The sequence below is a fragment of the Sparus aurata genome, chromosome 19, assembly GCF_900880675.1.
Source record: "Sparus aurata chromosome 19, fSpaAur1.1, whole genome shotgun sequence".
NCBI classification, from domain to species: Eukaryota; Metazoa; Chordata; class Actinopteri; order Spariformes; family Sparidae; genus Sparus; species Sparus aurata.
In genome coordinates this window covers 9,067,552-9,079,295 of record NC_044205.1, presented here as the reverse complement: position 1 = coordinate 9,079,295, position 11,744 = coordinate 9,067,552, and positions in this window count along the sequence as shown.

Sequence of the window (11,744 nt, the reverse complement as noted above, 5' to 3'; positions counted from 1 at the left end):
ACAGGCAGCACTTTGCTCCGGTCCTAATTTTTCCTCTCTTTTCATTTCATTAACTCAGATGTCGACTGCGACGAGCAGCTGTTATTTGTTTGTTTGGCTTGCTGACATTTCCCGTGACATGGACAATGCATCAGAGCAGCCGTCATCTCTGCCCGTCCAGATCGCTCATTGTTTTTTGGACGGAGACGCTGCACAAGACTCGACACAAGTTTCTACTGTATCCATTACTCCAGCTTGTCGTCATCTGTGACTGAAATAAGGATGGATCGCATTTGCGTTGAAATACCAACATTATTTACTTTGTGGGCTTGAACAAGATACTTCTATTTCAACGTCTGAAAATCTTTTTGAAAGCTGATCGCATGCCGTACCACTTCTCGCCGTGCTTCAGTAAGAGCCGGCTGCTTGGAGGTCTCCGAGCCACATCAGAAATTCACAAACAAAGTAAACCGGGGCCTCATGGTAAACCCAGTCTGCCTGTTACACTTGCTGGTGTGTTTCCGGCTGGCGGGGAAGAGGTTGACATGAAGACAGATGTTGTTTGGGCTATGTAAATGCTGGAGTTGTTTAAGGAGTGAGCAGGAAGACAAAATGATAAATGTGTGTTAAGCGAGGCTCCGCGTCTCTCAAAGAGAGGCTTCCCCTCGCAAAGCGGGAGGCTCGCTGCCTTGCTTTGTCTTCAAAGGGGCCGAACCGTGCCAGACAGCACGTTTTGCAAACCACAGCGGCTCTTATCTGGGAAGTCTAAGCACTTCCAGAGATCCTGTCTGTGTTTAATCAATAACTGGTGAACGTCCTTGTGGTCGAAGGTGATCTAAGCTTTAGATGAGTCACCATTCGGGGAGTTTTTTTTTTTTTTGCAGCTCAGGAACTTTACTCTTGCGCTTCTGCATTATTACAGAATGCTTTTTAACTTCCGAGATGAGCATCATGCACTAACATACAGATGCAGGAGCATCCCCAGCTGTGCTCAGCAGGAAGCCCCGCGAGATACAAGCATTCCAGCGCACATTACTATCTTCATCTTTCCTCTGCTCTAACACCGGAGATAAAGAGAAAGAGACCGTATGCATGCACACATACTAACACAGCGATAAATGTCATAGACCTCCCCGTCCCCCCTTAGATAAAGGCAAGCGTAGATGAAAGCCCCGAAAAGAAAATGTAACAGGGGGACACATTTGTTATGTTTGATAGCATCGGCATAGGAGAGGACAACAGAGATGCACGAGGAGCGGCTCGAGACGAGCGTTCACAGCGAACGCATTGCATCAGAAGGAGCACAAACACGCCACTCGATTCATCACGCCCCGGCAGCGCCTGTGCTTCCGAGCTCTTGAATCCGAGGGAAAAAAATCGATCTTGGTACACTTTGAAGGGTGTTTGCGTCATTGAGAAAAACACTCAACCAACTGGGTAATGCGCAAAAAAAAAGTCAGCACGCTTCACAGATTTCGTAGATCAAGGAGTCGTTCAAAGTCAGATCGGGTCGAGCCGCCAGAGAGGGGAGGCGTTTGAGAAGTTGCTATCAGTCGAGAGAAAATATTCATCTGCGTGTGAGTGTGATAGAAATGGTTGATTCCCTGTTTCACTTCACAGCAAACAAGGTTGAATCTATTTTCCCTGGTTTTCCTCACTTTCAAAACTGTCTGACAAAGAATAAATATAAACTATTTCAGACACTTCAGCAATCAAACGCCGTGATGCAGTTTTTCTTGTGCTCATTTCACTAAAGAGGATTTCTTACCCTCTTTATAAAGGCTCCTCGCACAAATTCCGAAGCAACAAACAAACAGCAGCGGTTTGTGTAGCAGAATCACTTCCCAGACCCCCCCCCCCCCCCCCCCCCCCTCCCATGGGCAGTTTATTGAGCATTGAGCTGTTACTTTGTAGACACGGTGAAGGGCAAAGTTCTCGCAAGTTGTCCAAGTTTTTGTTTAATCAGATGTGATTTTTGTGCTTCAGTCTGGTAGAACTTATTCGTCTTCCTGAAAAGTGCGGAGCAGTAACTGAATACAGATTGCAGGTACTCACAGCTTGAGGACTAAAAAGCAGTTTTGAGCCGCCAGTTACTCGATAAAATAAAGACGCCAGCTGACCATTACCCAAAGGAGCACACCTCACCTTTTTTTGTAAAACTCGTAGCAGTTATTATTATGAGGCTTGCTGTTTGTATGGACCGGGTGTGTGTCCGTGGGTCAAAGGTCCGGTGTTGTAAGATTCAGCGGTGTCTCGTGGCCAGCATGCAGATGGCTGAACAACTGAACAGCCCTCATTATATGATGGGATGCAAAACAGGTGAAAGTCTGTCTGTAGGGCCGGTGTTCTGTTTCTCCATCCTAGGCTCCTGTAGAAACATGGCTGACTATGCGAGAGGACCCTCTCCCTCTGTGGCTATAAAAGGCTCATTTTAAGGTAATGTCCACACAATGATTCTAAATATAAGAGGTATGAAATGAAAACATAATAGCACTTATTATACGCAATGTATGCCAATAGATCCCCCTAGATCCTACACACTGGACCAGTTTTGTTAAACATTTAGTTTAAAGGAATAGTTTGTCATTTTATGGAACAGCTACCCTGACTATGTTCATGTAACAAAATGATTTAACAGTTCACCCAGCAACGTAGATGGTGTACGATGCAGTGGTGTACTGCAAAGTAAAAGTAGCACAAAAGTAAAATCAGTCATAGCAAAAGGCCGACTCATTAAGCAGAACGGTCCATTTCAGAATTATATTTAACATTCATTCTCCAGTTATTATTATTATTATTGATGCATTCATGTGGTCATAACTTTAACCCAGGAATTCCACCGGTTGCATGTTTGTTACAAAACCGCTCCGCTGCAGTCTTGCTCTGTGGCCAAGGAGTTCCCCTGATAATTACAGAATCACACACGGCTGCAGATCTACATGTGTGTTATAAACACAACAACGAGAAGTGCTCCCAACCGGAGGATGGGAAGAAGTGCTTCGATTTGTCTCTTTCTTGAGTGTTTTATTATGAAAATTAACCGGATATTATGCTGTTGTTGTTTTGGTGTGTGACTTCCTGTCTGCTCTGCGCTGAGATCTGGTGGAATTTAGGGGTAAGGCTGCAGCAGGTAAAGGATGAGATCATTTTAATAACTGTATATACTGCTGCATGGCCTAACCTATATAATACAACCTCGCGACAGATTTAGATTATTGATACAAAATACAAATAATTTAAGTAGCCAGTCGGCCTAACAAGAACCAAAATTCGAGGTGGCTGCAACTACAAGTCGTGCAAGCTCCAATGAGAACTGCAGACTGCTGCTCATCTGTCCGAGGTCTCGCTACGTCCAAGCGAGACTCGGCTTGTTTGCGCATTTGTACAGTCGTGTTGTCTTTCTGGTGAGGACACTCGCAATCATAGCTTGAGAGAGGGGGAAAAAAAAATGTTATCATAAATAAAAATTATGTTTACGCTTCGGTCCCTGCCAACGGGTGATTGTGGTGATATGACAGCAATCAGCTAAGAGTCTTCTGAGAGTTGTGTTCCTCAAAATCAGCCCGCCTGTTACTAAGAGCGCCTTTCATCCCTTCACATGACAAACAACATCTGCAGAGGAACACACTCGGCAATCAGCCTTTTTATAGCCTGATCTCTTAAATAGCCAATTTGCTCTTTGTTTCTCCTCGGCTGTATATCAGCAGAGACAGGAGTCAATTTGGGTTTTCCATTCTGATCGCCAGCATCAGTCAAGCACACTTGATTGAGCACGATGAATGAGTCGCTTTGAATCATGATATTATACTTCAAATTGAATTTCAATGAATAAACATCAGTAGTAAACACAAAGAGGGTGGTCTCTCCTCGCGCTGGGTTTTTAATTCTCACCTATTAAAATGCATCATCTCCTTTACCTCCGCACAATTGCGGAGAACAATTGCAGCCTGAGAGCCGTCTATTGTATCAACAGTATGATAGCGAGTAACAAAGGCCTAATTACTACCTGCTGGATATGATGAGGAATAATTAGCTCGATCCTGGAGAGCCACTGACGGCAAGCTTGCGAGGAGCTCGCTGGTGCCCGTTAATGGAGGGAAATAATAAATGTATGATATGAGAGGTTCTCGCATAAAGGAGTCGGTCGGATGTAATAAAAGCAAAATACTGTCAGTATAGTGTGTTTATTTCGCAGGCGCGGCGCTCATAAAACAGTTTGATTTGTTCTTAGATCCTCGCGGAAGCTAATTTCATCATGGAATCAGCCAAAACATTAAAAAAAAACTACTCAGCTATGCAAGAGCTGAACAAACACCTCAGATAATTGCCAGAGCTTCCTGCTAAGAGTCGTGTTTAACAAGGTGCCGTCTTCACTGCCTCATGATAAACTACTGAGTCCAGCTGAGAGCTGACACTTACCCCGCCCCCCCCCACCAGCCTTTTACGCTGAGTCATTAAACAAATATGTACACCTCCCCAATCTGCAACTGAGAGTCGAGAGCTTGTCCGGGGTCAAAGTTTAATCCAACCTTCCCTGCTGCCGGGGGGTTTGAGCCCCCCTCCCCGTTGGTCGGCGCAACATTCTTTCTCTCTCAGGATGACCGAAGACGGCCGCGGACCATTAGCATTGAACAAAGGAAGCAGACAAAAGTTGGCAACGGGGAACAGGGGACGGAGCGGAGGCAGGTGCATTTTAATGACGGTGTGTGTGTGTGTGCGCATGTTTCTGTGTACCCAAGCATGTCCACTCCCCCCCCGAAACACGCTGTTAACGACTCGGAGACACCGGTGTAAATGTGCCGCCACTTAGGAGAAACCACTTCTCTTTCCTCCCTCCGCAGTTCCTCTTTCCAGATCCTGTCACACTTCCACAGCGGGGCTTTGGCGGATATTGTGTGGATATATGTCGGTGCCTGGCTGAATATTCGTTTCCCCCTGTGTGTGTGTGTGTGTGTGTGTGTGTGTGTGTGTGTGTGTGTGTGTTTATACCATGTATAACTGACATTATGAAGACAGTCTTTAAACAGTCACACACAGGTCGACGCTGGGGTCAAGGTCCAGTCTCCAGGATATTCATTCAAGTGAAGTGAAACCAAGACCCCAAACGTGATGAAGGCATGACTTTGTGTGTGTGTGTGTGTGTGTGTGTGTGTGTGTGTGTGTGTGTGTGTGTGTGTGGGTGTGTGTGTGTGTGTGTGTGTGTGTTTGTGCGGCCATCTCGGTTCTTTGCTATCCAAAACATTACAGATAGCTCCATAATGCTGAGCACTAAGCCTTGTTCTTTCTCTGCAGTGTAATTGTATTCTAAAACGGCTTGCCTCTGTTCCTAATGGGAAACAGTGATTATTTCCCTCGAAATTACCCAAATAAGTTATCGTAACTTGTGGCGTGCACACCACGGCGAGGAAAAATACGAAACGCAATTGAATTGTGAGCGGTGTGGGGAGAGAGAGAGCCGCGCACGCAGATGAAATATGTTAATAAGCTGCCGAGGCATGAGCTCAACTTCTGGTTAATGGCACAACACTGCAATCTGGCCCTCCAGGGGAGAGAGAAATGAGCATCTTCATCACGAGTCCCCCATCTGAGAGAGAGAGAGAGTTGGGGGGGGGGGGGGGAGTCGAGCAGACAGACAGCATTAAAAAGCCAACGAGAAAGACAGAGGGAGGCACATAATCCCTTCAACCAGAGAGGAGAGGGTGTAATCAGCGAAGAGACGACGACTTCCTTGGAATATCAGCACAGAGCGCGTGCGATAGGAAGAAGGGGGATTTGTAAAAAGAAAAAAAAAAGGGGGCATTAATTACACAAAAGTGTTTAATAAAGACAGGAGGGAGAGGATGAGAGGCAGTGAAGGGGGTGAGGGATGCTGGATGTTTGGGGGCAGCAGGGGGGGGGGTCTTCATCGGCACAGCTCAGGGCCGACGTCCTACAGTCCTACAGATCCCATCCCTCTCGGCGACGCATTTTGCATCACACGTGCAAATGTTTAAGCCGTTTGAAAGCCATCAGCCAGCACCTTCCCCCCCATGTCTCTCCAAGAATCGGAGCCGAGAATACACTTTTTTTTTTCGCTTTTTCTGCTCTTCCGTTCACAGGCGTTGGAGCTGTGCGAGTGGGCGTGACGGGCAGGTCCGACATCAGTATCCAAACACAGTCCCGGAATGATATCACGCAAGTGGGTGGGCTGATTGGGCCGCCTGAAGGGTGAATCCCGGAGACGGGGGGGGGGGGGGGGGGGGCACGGCAAGGTCACGGTGACAGCTCCAAGCACGTTGCAAATAGAGGAGGCAAGGTTTCGCGGCGGAATTGCAAATCAAGCAGCCGGTGTTGATTAAAACGACACATTTGTTTTGAATAGGGGTTCCAGCAAATGAAATGGCCTCATTAAACCGGGGTCTGCGTGGAGCTATCAGGAGAGAGGGAGTCATAGGAAAAAAGAGGGGAGAGAGAGAGACAATTTGACTTCTGTGTTCTCTAATGAAACGTCTCACGACAACAGAGGAGAGTTCGAGGGGCAGGCTGTTCGTCAGTTCAAATCTTCACACGATTCTAGCACTAGAATGAATGTATTAGCAATTTCCCCTTCAGTTTTGATACGATGTGTTTTCCTTATTGTCAGCACATCCAATAAAAAAAAAAAAAGACCAAAACCAACAATGAATCGATCCAACTAAGAAGCGGTTTTGAATCTTATTCCTCCAGAGCAGTGAGTCATGCTGCACTGGCCGACGTGTGGGTTCATTGCCATGTACACACACTGCATCTTGCTTTAAATCACTCCCACACATACCTTTTCTGCTGCAGGAAACACCCACCGGAGCACCCAAGGAGGATTCGCTTTGCGGCGGAAAATTGTCTGTGACAGGCGCAGCACTTACTCCCAACTTTCTCCAAAATCGACCAATAAATTAGCCATTGCCGAGCCAATTTAACATCCACCCCTTAAGCATTGAACTCCTGTTGGCGCTCTTGACTTACAACGGACAGTTTATTACAAAATGGGATCTAATTAAATGCAGCAGGACCAGGAATCTCGTCCTTTTCCTTTTTGGAAAATGGGTGTTTGGTGCATTCATTTGTTGTTTTATCCCATATGATGTGCCATGATGTTGGACCACAAAATGCTAAATCTGAGACCCCTCATGATGTCTCAGCATAATGAGCGTGGTGCTCTTGCCTTTAGCTAGATGCTCAGCTTAGATGACGTCATGTCCCGTGAACTTTGTCCTAAGAGGCAACGAGCGGTCTTTGCTGCACAACTTGAAATATGGTTTATGTCAGCGTGTTCGTTCATTTGAGAGAAGACATACCATGACGCACCGTTTTACCATTCATTTGGAATTGTTTCGTAAAACAAAAGCTTGATATCAAGGACCTTCTCTGTTTGAGTCAGCGGAGTGCTGTTACTCTGCAACCCCTCGCCCAGAAAAGGATGAAGTGTATCTTCTCATTGGCTTAAACAGATCATGTTGCTGTGCTGTCTGGAACAGATAAATAGGAACACAGGAGCAGGAACTCAGATAACCTATGTACATCACAAAGTCAATGAAGAGAACTAGCTTTAATTTGCCAGGGTCCAACGTGTAGTTTGCCTCACGGCCAAGTAGAGAAAAGAGAGAAAGTACGACTCTGTTATCAGCCAAAAACACCACGAAGACAGAAGTGATGTGTCGCCTAGTCTGAGAGAAAGAATATGTACACTAGGGAGCGACGAGAGACGAATCATTTTCTGATCCAGTTTGAGTTGTGTCGTGAATTACACGGAATATTCTTGTCAATTTAAAAATATCATTTTTCAACTTAAGAAAGTTTTATTGTGTCATAAAACTAATTCAGTATAACTGTTAAAGTACATCATTCTGAAGATTACACAGCCAGCAGTCACACGAGTGACGTCATCTTGTCTAACGCTTATACCCGTAGCAGAAACCTTGTAGAGCCGGTCCAGTGTATTAACTCGCTCACAAAACTGACAAATCTACTTTCATATAACTGCCGCTGTCAAAATGGTCCACTTGTCGTGGTTTTTCACCTTTTATGGAATAGTTTCTGTGCCGAGGCGACAGCTAGAACAGTTGGTGTTGGTGACATACGTTGAGTGAGACATTGTAGACTACGTAGCTGTTTTACACAAAACAAAACAGTATTTTACTCTGGTAATGACAAACTGTTAATTTCTTGACTTGCTCTTTTACATTGACAAACATCATATGAATACTTCATGGTGCACTTCACCATTGACTACTGTAAAAAAGAATTTTAAAAATCTGAAATAAGGTACCATGGGACAAGGCAGACAGGGCGGGAATTTGTCTCCCTTTTGGATTTGTTGACAGCAAGGGAAATAGAAAATAAACTTAGTAGTTTAAAGTCTTTTTATCCTGACACCTTCTGCACTTACTCCTCAACAGCTGAAGACTTGTTGTGTTAAAAGAGCACACTCGCTCCATTTTTCAAGCTAAATTGAAGGTTAAAAAAAAAAATAATAGAAAATAACAGCAGCACTTTAAAACAGCCAGACTCAAAAAAAAAAAAAACAGAGACACGCTGGTGCTTATGTGATCTTACCCTTTAATTTTTGCCGCTTCCTTCCTCCTCCTATTCCCTGCCTTTTTGCACTCCAACTCATCAGCATGCCTTGTTTATTTCACCCCACAGCAGCCCCTCGGGACCGCGTGTTGCCCCCCTGTGCTCGCGCCTGCTTGTATGACGGGATATCTGACGTGACGGAAAAAGGATCGCTCCTGTCACTCTAATAAATGTAGGCGATCATTTTGTCTCCCTTCTCCGCAAGATAGAAGAGGTGTACAGGTGATGATACATAGCAAAGATCACAATCGCCCCGTGGATGCCTCTTCATTTCTGCCCGCTTGATTGATAAAGGGTGTCACCTGTGTGTGTGTGTTTGTGTGTGTGTGTGTGTGTGTGTGTGTGTGTTAGAGAGAGAGAGAGAGAGAAAGAGAGCGAGAGCCAAGACAGGCAAAAATGACACGACTATCCAGCAGCCGGTTGTGCATAATTATGCTGCAAATGTGTTTTGCGCACTTAAGAGTTGGCATCGTAGACAATTCGCACACACATGCACACGCGCGCGCTCTCTTATCAAGATAATAGCATTTGTTAGCAGGCCCCGTTTGACAGCTCTCGCGTCGACAGGAAACCGTTTCAGAAATCTGCCTTTATTCACTCGATGTTATTAGAATCCTACGCGCTGTCTGCGTCCATTTCCCCAGAACATTTCATGTACATGTTCTGCTCTAAGGCGCACATGGTTGGGTTAGATGAAGGGAGCGCTACGCCACAAACCCAGGCTGGCTAATCAAAAGATTTAGCAGAGCCCTGGAGTTGGAGCCGCGGCACCGTGTTGCACTAGTTGGAATGGAGAAGTCTAATTATGTCCTCAGGGCAGAGAGGGGCTTCCCTCCACTTTCACATACTTTTCTCTTCTTCCCTTCCAAACAGACACGGACTGTTCCTGCTAACTATCGCACACACGCAGGGGTTAGAAGAGCCCCGACCTCGGCTTGTTTACCGACTCCGGATCCTCTGACAGCTCCGCTCTTACCTCCTTCCGCAGGAGCCCGCTTGGCCGTTGAGGCCAGGTGACAGATAAGCTGGTGGACACTCCACGTCCAGGGCTGTAACGACGCTGACCTTTGTAAACACAGATAATCGGTGACTCATTTGGCCCTGAATCTCAGGACCTCTGTTGTTTTCGGAAGGTTATCTCCAGTTCTAAAACGGAGTCTGGACCCTGCAGGCAAGGGGGGGCAGGTTAGCGAGCTTTGCGTGACCTTGTTAGCCTTTGTGTATGCAGAATCCTCAGAGCTGCCCCTGGTTAAAGGTTAACACTCAACATAATAAAAAGGCTTTTGTAGTTGTCGACCTCTGCAGGCATGGATCTCATCAACCGCGTTAGTATACAAGTCTGTAAAGCCATGCATTCGACTGCGGAGTCAATAACAGGCCGACATTGACATGTGCTGTTTTTACAGAGAGATATGTTTAACTTCCTAGCGTCTTAGATTGTAGAGAAGTGAAAATAAGATTTACAGGCAAATTACGCGCAAACAAGATTATTTAGAGAAATTGGTGCACTTGCATTCACGAAAATATATCTTTACTTGAATCGGAATGAAAATGCGCTGTGCCAGAGTCGACCAAACTGTCAGTGAGCCCAGACGCATGGCCTTTCACATGCGTGTCTCTGACCTGCTGGCGTTTCAACGTGTCGCTCAACTTCCCTGATTCAAAGTTCGCGCGCAATGTTTCTATATTTGACCCGATCCACAAGGCAGCCTAAGCCTCTTTTTGGAGCTCTGAGTGAAATCGAGCACTTCAGATTCTATCTATTTGATTTCTCACAGTCCTAATATAACCTCTCCCACATGAGGCTTTTTATTACCGCTCAGGGAGACAAGCTTTATTTGCAGGCTGTTTGCTGTAGCAAATCATTATTGCTCCATGGCATTTCAATTGAATGAGATATCAAGTTATTGTGTCATTCACTGGGTCCCAGACGTGACTCCAATCGGAAAATAAGATATTGAAATAGGGATTTTAATAAAGGGAGCTGAAGATAGGATTCTACCTTGAAGAGGGTAGGAAATATTCAACAATGGCGGGAGAAAAAAACTGTATTCCCAAACTGATAGCTGTTAATCTTGAGCACTCAAAACATCCACACACAGAGATAGAGATTGTGATTAAAGCTCTCTCTCACACACACACACACACACACACAGAAGCACTTTCATGACGTCATACGTCTCACAGTAGTCTCATTCTGTGATTTTTGAATGTTTGGCAGTATTACCACATATTGCTGTGCAATATTTGTGCGTTATTTAAAGTTTATCTCATGCCCCTTGTGATATATTTGGCTTTGAAGGTGGTCTGAACTTCTGACACCGCGCCTATTCAATGGCAGAAACATTTCATAATGTGCTGCACAAAGCATTGGGAAATTAAACTGTAAAAAAAAATGAAATTGCACCATCTCTGTCCAAAGGCATTGTGCCTCATGTGCCTCATGTACCAAACAGACTTGCTGCACGGAGTTACCAGTATCGAGAATTTTAGAGGACGAAGGAAATTCATTAATGGTCCAGGTGTGTCGAGTGATGTACGTCTATTCCGTGCCTTTATTCACAGACGAGCGTGATTATGTAATTATCGCAAGACGTCCTCGGTTCCCGCAACTCCAGCTGCCCGCCAGTGCTGCGCCGTCCCTGACTCAAAAGAAGAGTCTGTGGGGGTTGCCAGGCGACGGACCAAAACCGTACATGAGGTGGAACGCAGCCGACATGCATCCAGTGGAATCTTAAGAGTAAGAACTACAATGCAAACATACCGGACCCCAAACTGCTCCTGATGTGCTGGTCGGCACCTTGCATTGCAGCCACCGACATCACTGTATTTGGACAAAAGCGTCTGCTTAATGCCCTAGAATGTGAATGTAGTAGGGTGGTAACCATTAAATCTGACTCTAAACTTTTGTTAGGCTAACTTATGTGAAGGAATAAAGTCATGTCACACTGTTATTTAACTTAAACTAAGTTGTTTTCCTGCGTGTCCTAAAGACTCATAGAGTGCGGACGACATTAAATGAAAACGCCTGACAAGACACGTGAAACGGTCCTGAGGAGAGGCGTGCTATTTATACACTGTGAGATTGCGTTGACACTCTCTAAAGCCTGTAGGTTCTGGTGCCTATTTTTGCAAGCCTGCCCGTCATGGAAACATTTGACCGAACCTGACTG